The following is a 12,409-nucleotide window of genomic DNA, read 5'->3' as shown; positions in this document are numbered from 1 at the left end:
GTTCGAAGCTCAATCATTGTGGTGCAAAGCTCCGAGCAAGCGTCGAGGTCTCCAATTAGGTTGTGGAGATCGCCCCGAGCAATTTGACGGGTACCGGTGACCGCCCCCAAGGGTTGCCAAAGTGTACGGGTTCGGTGACCGCCCCCAAGGGTTGCCATTTGTATGGGTTCGGTGACCGCCCTCAAGGGTCCCTTAGTGGAATCACGGCATCTTGCATTGTGCGAGAGCGTGAGGAGATTACGGTGGCCCTAGTGGCTTCTTGGGGAGCATTGTGCCTCCACACTGCTCCAAACGGAGATTAGCATCTGCAAGGGTGTGAACTTCGGGATACATCATCGTCTCCTCGTGCCTCGGTTATCTCTTACCCGAGCCCTTTACTTATGCACTTTACTTTGTGATAGCCTTATTGTTTCTTGTCATATATCTTGCTATCACATAGTTGCTTATCTTTCTTAGCATAAGTTGTTGGTGCACATAGGTGAGCCTAGTTGTTTTAGGTTTTGTGCTTGGAAAATTAACCGCTAGGTTTATTCCGCATTTGTTCAATCCTAAACCGTAATTATTTTAAAATGCCTATTCACCCCCCCCTCTAGGCGACATCCACGATCTTTCAGTATTGTTGCCATCGAGGATAACAAGATGGGGTTTTCTTCATATTGCATGAGTCTATCCCTCTACATCATGTCATCTTGCTTAAGGTGTTACTCTGCTTTTAACTTAATACTCTAGATGCATGCTGGATAGCGGTCGATGAGTGGAGTAATAGTAGTAGATGAAGGCAGGAGTCGGTCTACTTGTCTCGGACGTGATGCCTATATACATGATCATACCTAGATATTCTCATAACTATGCTCAATTCTATCAATTGCTCAATAGTAATTTGTTCACCCACCATAGAATACTTATGCTCTCGAGAGAAGCCACTAGTGAAACCTATGGCCCCCGGGTCTATCTTTATCATATTGATCTCCTACTACTTAGTTATTTCCTTTGCTATTTACTTTGCCTTTATTTTATTTTGCATCTTTATCATAAAAATACCAAAAATATTATCTTATCATATCTATCAGATCTCACTCTCGTATGTGGCCCTATAGGGATTGACAACCCCTATTTGCGTTGGTTGCGAGGATTTATTTGTTTTGTGCAGGTACGAGGGACTCGCGCGTAGCCTCCTACTGGATTGATACCTTGGTTCTCAAAAACTGAGGGAAATACTTACGCTACTTTGCTGCATCATCCCTTCCTCTTCGGGGAAAACCAACGCAGTGCTCAAGAGGTAGCAGTGCTCGTCATCAATATCCATTTGGGACGTTGCAGAGGTAGCAGCCCTAGAGTTCAGAATTCCACTCCGTTAGCAGAAACATGAAGGGTCGCGGCAGCAAGATAGAAAGTGAAGAAAAGAAAGATACAAATGATACTCACGTTGAAGCAATGGGAACGCCAACCTTGATCCTAGGTAAATCCTTCCGAGGTTTCGGCGGGGCGGTCTTGAGCTGCTTTGCGGTCTTCTCAAGCGGGTCAGGAGTGGTCGTCTGAGTGCGTTTGGGGTTCCTGACACTCAACGTAGGGGCCTTGCTCTAACCAATGCTACAGTCTTCGTTCGCCTCGGAACGATGTTCAGTGCGAGGGGGTGACTCGACCTCCTCGCTGTCGTCCGAGTCTTCACTGTCATCGGCGTAGTCCATGTCAGCACTACCGTCGTCGCTCTCCATTCCTTCAACGGGTTGCTCACCATTCGATACAGGCGAATACATCTTTGTGAGCACCTGCAAAATACGGATGTCAAAGTCAGTCAGTCCTCAATTCGGTTGCATATCAAAAACAAAGATAAAACACTCGGCAAGTCATGTCTCACCTCTCCTGGAGGATGCTCGGCGTCGAATGGCAAGATATGTTTCGCTCAACGCGGATTGTCTTTGTTTCCAGTAATGCTCCAGAGCCACTGTGCCATTATCTCCTCTTTGACGTCCTCCGGGTGGGTTCTAGCAGTGTCGTCTGCACCTGAATATAGCCATATGGGGTGGTCGCGAGCTTGCAAGGGCTGGATGTGTCGACTGAGAAACACTTCTGCTACCCCTTGATCTTGTGTTGGTTTTTTCCTTGAAGAAGAAAGGGTGATGCAGCAAAGTAGAGTAAGTATTTCCCTCAGCTTTTGAGAACCAAGGTATCAATCTAGTAGGAGACAACGCAACAAGCCATCGAATACCGGCACAAACAAACACCAACTTGCACAATCCCTTCACGGTTATTTGCAAAGTGAGATCTAACATAGATGGATAAACGGTAAAATAATATTTTTAGTTTATGGAACGGAAAGTAAAAGATTGCAGAGAAAGTAAATAAGAAACTGGAATTGTAGATCAGAAACTTATATGATGGAAAATAGACCCGGGGGCATAGGTTTCACTAAAGGCATCTCTCGAGATAGAAAATATTACGGTGAGTGAACAGATTACTGCTGAGCAATTGTTAGAAAAGCACAAAGTTATGACGATATCTAAGGCAATGATCATGAATATAGTCATCACGTCTGTATCAAGTAGACCGAAATGATTCTGCATCTACTACTATTACTGTTGGGAAACACGGTAATTTCAAAAAAAATCCTACGCACACGCAAGATCATGGTGATGCATAGCAACGAGAGGGGAGAGTGTTGTCTACGTACCCACGCAGACCGACTGCGGAAGCGTTGACGCAACATAGAGGAAGTAGTCGTACGTCTTCCCGATCCGACCGATCCAAGCACCGTTACTCCGGCACCTCCGAGTTCTTAGCACACATACAGCTCGATGACGATCCCCGGGCTCCGATCCAGCAAAGCGTCGGGGCTTCGCCTAAGCACCGCTACAATATGATCGAGGTGGAATATGGTGGCAGGGGGCACCGCACACGGCTAATGAACGATCTCAAGGATCAACTTGTGTGTCTAGAGGTGCCCCCCTGCCCCCGTATATAAAGGATCCAAGGGGGAGGGGGCGGCCAGCCAGGAGGAGGGCGCAGGAGGAGTCCTACTCCTACCGGGAGTAGGACTCCCCCCCCAATCCTAGTTGGAATAGGATTCCCCGTGGGGGAAAGAGAGAGAGGGGGGCCGGCCACCTCTCCTTGTCCTAATAGGACTAGGGGAGGGGGGAGGCGCGCGGCCCACCTTGGGCTGCCCCTTTTCTCCTTTCCACTAAAGCCCACTAAGGCCCATATAGCTCCCGGGGGGTTCCGGTAACCTCCCGGTACTCCGGTAAAATCTCGAGTTCACCCGGAACACTTCCGACATCCAAACATAGGCTTCCAATATATCAATCTTTATGTCTCAACCATTTCGAGACTCCTCGTCATGTCCGTGATCACATCCGGGACTCCGAACTAACTTCGGTACATCAAAATGCATAAACTCATAATAACTGTCATCGTAACGTTAAGCGTGCGGACCCTACGGTTCGAGAACAATGCAGACATGACTGAGACACATCTCCGGTCAATAACCAATAGCGGGACCTGGATGCCCATATTGGCTCCTACATATTCTACGAAGATCTTTATCGGTCAGACCGCATAAAAACATACGTTGTTCCCTTTGTCATCGGTATGTTACTTGCCCGAGATTCGATCGTCGGTATCCAATACCTAGTTTAATCTCGTTACCGGCAAGTCTCTTTACTCGTTCCGTAATACATCATCTCACAACTAACATTTTAGTTGTAATGCTTGCAAGGCTTATGTGATGTGCACTACCGAGAGGGCCCAGAGATACCTCTCCGACAATCGGAGTGACAAATCCTAATCTCGAAATACGCCAACCCAATATGTACCTTTGGAGACACCTGTAATGCTCCTTTATAATCACCCAGTTACGTTGTGACGTTTGGTAGCACCCAAAGTGTTCCTCCGGTAAACGGGAGTTGCATAATCTCATAGTCATAGGAACATGTATAAGTTATGAAGAAAGCAATAGCAACATACTAAATGATCGGGTGCTAAGCTAATGGAATGGGTCATGTCAATCAGATCATTCAACTAATGATGTGACCTCGCTAATAAAATAACAACTCTTTGTTCATGGTTAGGAAACATAACCATCTTTGATTAACGAGCTAGTCAAGTAGAGGCACACTAGTGACACTAAGTTTGTCTATGTATTCACACATGTATTATGTTTCCGGTTAATACAATTCTAGCATGAATAATAAACATTTATCATGATATAAGGAAATAAATAATAACTTTATTATTGCCTCTAGGGCATATTTCCTTCAGTCTCCCACTTGCACTAGAGTCAATAATCTAGATTACACAGTAATGATTCTAACACCCATGGAGCCTTGGTGCTGATCATGTTTTGCACGTGGAAGAGGCTTAGTCAACGGGTCTGCAACATTCAGATCCGTATGTATCTTGCAAATCTCTATGTCTCCCACCTGGACTAGATCCCAGATGGAATTGAAGCGTCTCTTGATGTGCTTGGTCCTCTTGTGAAATCTGGATTCCTTTGCCAATGCAATTGCACCAGTATTGTCACAAAAGATTTTCATTGGACCTGATGCACTAGGTATGACACCTAGATCGGATATGAACTCCTTTATCCAGACTCCTTCGTTCGCTGCTTCTGAAGCAGCTATGTACTCCGCTTCACATGTAGATCCCGCTACGACGCTTTGTTTAGAACTGCACCAACTGACAGCTCCACCGTTTAATGTAAACACGTATCCGGTTTGCGATTTAGAATCGTCCGGATCAGTGTCAAAGCTTGCATCAACATAACCTTTTACGATGAGCTCTTTGTCACCTCCATATACGAGAAACATATCCTTAGTCCTTTTCAGGTATTTCAGGATGTTCTTGACCGCTGTCCAGTGATCCACTCCTGGATTACTTTGGTACCTCCCTGCTAAACTTATAGCAAAGCACACATCAGGTCTGGTACACAGCATTGCATACATGATAGAGCCTATGGCTGAAGCATAGGGAACATCTTTCATTTTCTCTCTATCTTCTGCAGTGGTCGGGCATTGAGTCTTACTCAACTTCACACCTTGTAACACAGACAAGAACCCTTTCTTTTCTTACTCCATTTTGAACTTCTTCAAAACTTTGTCAAGGTATGTGCTTTGTGAAAGTCCAATTAAGCGTCTTGATCTATCTCTATAGATCTTAATGCCTAATATGTAAGCAGCTTCACCGAGGTCTTTCATTGAAAAACTTTTATTCAAGTATCCCTTTATGCTATCCAGAAATTCTATGTCATTTCCAATTAGTAATATGTCATCCACATATAATATCAGAAATGCTACAGAGCTCCCACTCACTTTCTTGTAAATACAGGCTTCTCCAAAAGTCTGTATAAAACCAAATGCTTTGATCACACTATCAAAGCGTTTATTCCAACTCCGAGAGGCTTGCACCAGTCCATAAATGGATCGCTGGAGCTTGCACACTTTGTTAGCTCCCTTTGGATCGACAAAACCTTCTTGTTGCATCATATACAACTCTTCTTCCAGAAATCCATTCAGGAATGCAGTTTTGACATCCATCTGCCAAATTTCATAATCATAAAATGTGGAAATTGCTAACATGATTCGGACAGACTTAAGCATCGCTACGGGTGAGAAGGTCTCATCGTAGTCAATCCCTTGAACTTGCCGAAAACCTTTTGCGACAAGTCGAGCTTTGTAGACAGTAATATTACCGTCAGCGTCAGTCTTCTTCTTGAAGATCCATTTATTCTCAATTGCTTGCCGATCAGCGGGCAAGTCAACCAAAGTCCATACTTTGTTCTCATACATGGATCCCATCTCAGATTTCATGGCTTCAAGCCACTTTGCGGAATCTGGGCTCACCATCGCTTCTTCATAGTTCGTAGGTTCATCATGATCTAGTAGCATGACTTCCAAAACTGGATTACCGTACCACTCTGGCATGGATCTCACTCTGGTTGATCTACGAGGTTCGGTAGTATCTTGTTCTGAAGTTTCATGATCATTATCATTAACTTCCTCACTTATTGGAGTAGGTGTCGCAGAAACAGTTTTCTGTGATGTACAACTTTCCAACAAGGGAACAGGTACAGTTACCTCGTCAAGTTCTACTTTCCTCCCACTCACTTCTTTCGAGAGAAACTCCTTCTCCAGAAAGTTTCTGAATTTAGCAACAAAAGTCTTGCCTTCGGATTTTTGATAGAAGGTGTATCCGATAGTTTCCTTTGGATATCCTATGAAGACACATTTCTCCGATTTGGGTTCGAGCTTATCAGGTTGAAGCTTTTTCACATAAGCATCGCAGCCCCAAACTTTTAGAAACGACAACTTTGGTTTCTTGCCAAACCACAGTTCATAAGGCGTCGTCTTAACGGATTTTGATGGTGCCCTATTTAACGTGAATGCGGCCGTCTCTAGAGCGTATCCCCAAAACGATAGCGGTAAATTAGTAAGAGACATCATAGATCGCACCATATCTAGTAAAGTATGATTACGACATTCGGACACACCATTATGCTGTGGTGTTCCGGGTGGCGTGAGTTGCGAAACTATTCCACAATTTTTCAAATGTACACCAAACTCGTAACTCAAATATTCTCCTCCACGATCAGATCATAGAAACTTTATTTTCTTGTTACGATGATTTTCAACTTCACTCTGAAATTCTTTGAACTTTTCAAATGTTTCAGACTTATGTTTCATTAAGTTGATATACCCGTATCTGCTTAAATCATCTGTGAAGGTGAGAAAATAACGATATCCGCCACGAGCTTCAATATTCATCGGACCACATACATCTGTATGTATGATTTCCAACAAATCTGTTGCTCTCTCCATAGTACCGGAGAACGGTGTTTTAGTCATCTTGCCCATGAGGCACGGTTCACAAGTACCAAGCGATTCATAATCAAGTGGTTCCAAAAGCCCATCAGTATGGAGTTTCTTCATGCGCTTTACACCGATGTGACCTAAATGGCAGTGCCACAAATAAGTTGCACTATCATTATCAACTCTGCATCTTTTGGCTTCAACATTATGAATATGTGTATTACTACTATCGAGATTCAGTAAGAATAGACCACTCTTCAAGGGTGCATGACCATAAAAGATATTACTCATATAAATAGAACAACCATTATTCTCTGATTTAAATGAATAACCGTCTCGCATTAAACAAGATCCAGATATAATATTCATGCTCACCACTAGCACCAAATAACAATTATTTAGGTCTAATATTAATCCCGAAGGTAGATGAGGTAGATGTAGAGGTAGCGTGCCGACCGCGATCACATCGACTTTGGAACCGTTTCCCACGCGCATCGTCACCTCATCCTTAGCCAATCTTCGCTTAATCCGTAGTCCCTGTTTCGAGTTGCAAATATTAGCAACAGAACCAGTATCAAATACCCAGGTGCTACTGCGAGCATTAGTAAGGTACACATCAATGACATGTATATCACATATACCTTTGTTCACCTTGCCATCCTTCTTATCCGCCAAATACTTGGGGCAGTTCCGCTTCCAGTGACCAGTCTGCTTGCAGTAGAAGCACTCAGTTTCAGACTTAGGTCCAGACTTGGGTTTCTTCTCTTGAGCAGCAACTTGCTTGCTGTTCCATTTGAAGTTCCCCTTCTTCTTCCCTTGCCCTTTTTCTTGAAACTAGTGGTCTTGTTGACCATCAACACTTGATGCTCCTTTTTGATTTCTACCTCCGCAGCTTTCAGCATTGCGAAGAGCTCGGGAATAGTCTTGTTCATCCCTTGCATATTATAGTTCATCATGAAGCTCTTGTAGCTTGGTGGCAGTGATTGGAGAATTATGTCAATGACGCAATCATCTGGAAGATTAACTCCCATCTGAATCAAGTGATTATTATACCTAGACATTTTGAGTATATGCTCACTAACAAAAATGTTCTCCTCCATCTTGCAGCTATAGAACTTATTGGAGACTTCATATCTCTCAATTCGGGCATTTGCTTGAAATATTAACTTCAACTCCTGAAACATCTCATATGCTCCATGACATTCAAAACATCGTTGAAGTCCCGATTCTAAGCCGTAAAGCATGGCACACTGAACTATCGAGTAGTCATCAGCTTTGCTCTGCCAGACGTTCATAACATCTGGTGTTGCTCCAGCAGCAGGCCTGGCACCCAGCGGTGCTTCCAGGATGTAATTCTTTTATGCAGCAATGAGGATAATCCTCAAGTTACGGACCCAGTCCGTGTAATTGCTACCATCATCTTTCAACTTTGCTTTCTCAAGGAATGCATTAAAATTCAACGGAACAACAACACGAGCCATCTATCTAAAATCAACATAAACAAGCAAGATACTATCAGGGACTAAGTTCATGATAAATTTAAGTTAAATTAATCATATTACTTAAGAACTCCCACTTAGATAGACATCCCTCTAATCCTCTAAGTGATCACGTGATCCAAATCAACTAAACCATGTCCGATCATCACGTGAGATGGAGTAGTTTCATTGGTGAACATCACTATGTTGATCATATCTACTATATGATTCACGCTCGACCTTTCAGTCTCCGTGTTCCGAGGCCATATCTGTATATGCCTGGCTCGTCAAGTATAACCTGAGTATTCCGCGTGTGCACTTGTTTTGCACCCGTTGTATTTGAACGTAGAGCCTATCACACCCGATCATCACGTGGTGTCTCAGCACGAAGAACTTTGGCAACGGTGCATACTCAGGGAGAACACTTCTTGATAATTTAGTGAGAGATCATCTTATAATGCTACCGTCAATCAAAGCAAGATAAGATGCATAAAAGATAAACATCACATGCAATCAATATAAGTGATATGATATGGCCATCATCATCTTGTGCCTGTGATCTCCATCTCCGAAGCACCGTCATGATCACCATCGTCACCGGCGCGACACCTTGATCTCCATCGTAGCATCGTTGTCGTCTCGCCAATCTTATGCTTCCACGACTATCGCTACCGCTTAGTGATAAAGTAAACCATTACATCGCGATTGCATTGCATACAATAAAGCGACAACCATATGGCTCCTGCCAGTTGACGATAACTCGGTTACAAAACATGATCATCTCATACAATAAAATTCAGCATCATGCCTTGACCATATCACATCACAACATGCCCTGCAAAAACAAGTTAGACGTCCTCTACTTCGTTGTTGCAAGTTTTACGTGGCTGCTACGGGCTTAAGCAAGAACCAATCTCACCTACGCATCAAAACCACAACGATAGTTTGTCAAATAGACTCCGTTTTAACCATCGCAAGGACCGGGCGTAGCCACACTTGGTTCAACTAAAGTTGGAGAGACTGTCGCCCGCAAGCCACCTATGTGCAAAGCACGTCGGGAGAACCGGTCTCGCGTAAGCGTACGCGTAATGTCGGTCCGGGTCGTCTCGTCCAACAATACCGCCGAACCAAAGTATGACATGCTGGTAGGCAGTATGACTTATATCGCCCACAACTCACTTGTGTTCTACTCGTGCAAATAACATCAAACCATAAAACCTAGGCTCGGATGCCACTGTTCGGGAACGCAGTAATTTCAAAAAAATTCCTACGCACACGCAAGATCATGGTGATGCATAGCAACGAGAGGGGAGAGTGTTGTCTACGTACCCACTCAGACCGACTGTGGAAGCGTTGACGCAACGTAGAGGAAGTAGTCGTACTTCTTCCCGATCCGACCGATCCAATCACCGTTACTCCGGCACCTCCGAGTTCTTAGCACACGTACAGCTCGATGACGATCCCCGGGCTCCGATCCAGCAAAGCGTCGGGGAGGAGTTCCGTCAGCACGACGGCGTGGTGACGATCTTGATGTTCTACTGTCGCAGGGCTTCGCCTAAGCACCGCTACAATATGATCGTGGTGGAATATGGTGGCAGGGGGCACCGCACACGGCTAAGGAACGATCTCAAGGATCAACTTGTGTGTCTAGAGGTGCCCCCCTGCCCCCGTATATAAAGGATCCAAGGGGGAGGGGGCGGCTAGGATCACTTCTTGATCATACTTTTATCGACCGTGCTTTGCCTTCTCTTCTCGCTCTCATTTGCGTATGTTAGCCACCATGTATGCTAGTCGCTTGCTGCAGCTCCACCTCATACCTTGACCTTACCCATAAGCTTAAATAGTCTTGATCGCGAGGGTGCGAGATTGCTGAGTCCCTGTGGCTCACAGATACTTCCAAAACCAGCTTGCAGGTGCCGATGAGTCCGTACAGATGATGCAACCAAGCTCAGGAGGAGCTCGATGAAGATCTTGTCCTTTGTGTGGTTTCGTTCTAGTTGATCAGTAGTGGAGCCCAGTTGGGGTCGATCGGGGACCTTTGTCGCATTTGGGGTTGTTCTTTTAGTTTGGTTCCGTAGTCGGACCATGAGTGTATTTGATTGATGTAATGTTTAATCATGTAATTGTGTGAAGTGGCGATTGTAAGCCAACTATGTACCTCTTTCCCTTATGTATTACATGGGTTGTGTGAAGATTACCTCACTTGCGACATATGCCTTCAATGCGATTATGTCTCTAAGTCGTGCCTCGACACGTGGGAGCTATAATCGCATCGAGGGTGTTACATGCTTCTCACAAAAGCACAACAGTGCCTCTCATGGAAGGAAAACGTGCCTCTCGAGGGAGGAAAAAACAACAGAAAACATGTTTTTTGTTTCCGAGAGGCATGGCGCGAAAGCACAACCGTGGTTCTCGCGGAAGCAAAAAACGTGCCTCTGACGGAAGGGGAAAACATGTTTTTTCATTTTTGATAGGCATGGCCATGCCTCTTGTGAAAGCACAACCGTGCCTCTCGCGGAAGGAAAAAAATAGAAAACATGTTTTTTTTCGTTTACGAGAGGCACATCTCTACCTCTCGCGAAAGCAAAACCGTACCTCTAGCGGAAGGGAAAAAGCAAAAAATGTGTATTTTTCCGTTTTCGAGGCGCATGACCATGCCTCTAGCGAAAGCAAAGCCGCGCCTCTCGCGGAAGAAAAAAATGTGTTTTTCGCGAAAAAAGAGATTCTTTTTTGTCCAAAAGCTAAGGATGACCGGTGAAAAACCAAAGGATTGAAAAAACCCGGGAAAACAACCATTTAAAAAGCCAAAAACACGTGTGAAAAATAAAAATAAAAATAAAATCTGGAGGGAGCGCCCACAGCCCACCTCAACTGATTGTTGGGAGGCTCCCAAAGAAGCGCTCGCCAACTAGTTTCTCTCGTAAAGCATGGACAAAATTTGGAGCCCTGTTTAGCCAGAAGGATGAGGACAAGTGGCCCATATGTGTGCCATGGCTTTCTTTCGTCCCATGCTTGGCTGATGCGTCCATGTTCTTTTTAGGAATCCCAGTCCGTATGTTTCTTAACTAGAGGCGCTGTAGGCGGGAGCTCCTAACCGGCGCCTTCAGCGCCAGTTGGACTTTCTGGGACCCACGCGACTCCTGTTATGGACCCGGCTCACGAACACGCAGAAGTGCAATGTAATAGCGTGAAAAATATATGGCATTGTTGTGGAATCAAACACGCATCCCTTACCTCCAATAAGTGGTTGGATAAACACTCAGGCTACAATGCACCGGTGAAACATTGCAGCGCGACAAAGCATAAGAACAAAACACTGTAGCCGCGTAGATTTTTGAATTATTTGAAAAAACGTGATTTCTTTTAAAAACAATGTGAAAAGTTTTTGAAAGTTCACGGATTTTAGAAAGAACCATGAATTAAAAAATTCATGGATTCAAAACAAGTTTAGTGAAATTAGAAAGTGTTCACCGATTTTGAAAAAAAAGTTCACAAACTTAAAAAAAGTTGATTGCATTTGAAAAAAAAGTTCACCGACTTCCAAAAAAGTTTATCAAATTTGAAAAAAGTTCATTGCATTGGAAAAAAAGTTCTTTGATTTAAGTAAATGTTCATACAATTACAAAAAAGTTCATCAAATTTGGAAAAAGTTCATCAATTTTGAGAAAAAGTTCACTGATTTTGGAAAGTGTTCATCCAATTAGAAAAAAGTTCATGGAAACTGAAAAAAATCATAATATTCGATGAACTTTTTGCATCAAATTATAAAAAGTAAAAACAATAAAAATAAATATAAGAAAGAAAACAAAAAAAGAAAATAAGAAAATAAAAAATAAAATGAAAGGGAAAAGGAAAGAATAACAGAGGGAAGAAGCTGTGTGTTATCACAGCAGGTGGAGTGTCTGGGGTGGTTAGCGTGTTTTGCACTGAACCCACGAAGGCACGGATTCAAATCCCACACAGCACCCTTTTTCCAGACTTTTATAAAAGAAAAAAGAATAAAAAATTGGCTGGCCCATCGTGGAGCGGGGGGTGTGCGCCCTTTAGTGTTAAACCTATAGGGGGCACATAGAGCACCCTTTTTTGTAGACTTTTACAAAAGGAAAAGGATAAAAAATGGGTTGGCCCATC

This window comes from Triticum urartu, chromosome 7, assembly GCF_003073215.2.
Source record: "Triticum urartu cultivar G1812 chromosome 7, Tu2.1, whole genome shotgun sequence".
NCBI classification, from domain to species: Eukaryota; Viridiplantae; Streptophyta; class Magnoliopsida; order Poales; family Poaceae; genus Triticum; species Triticum urartu.
Note: the sequence above shows the minus strand (reverse complement) of the source record.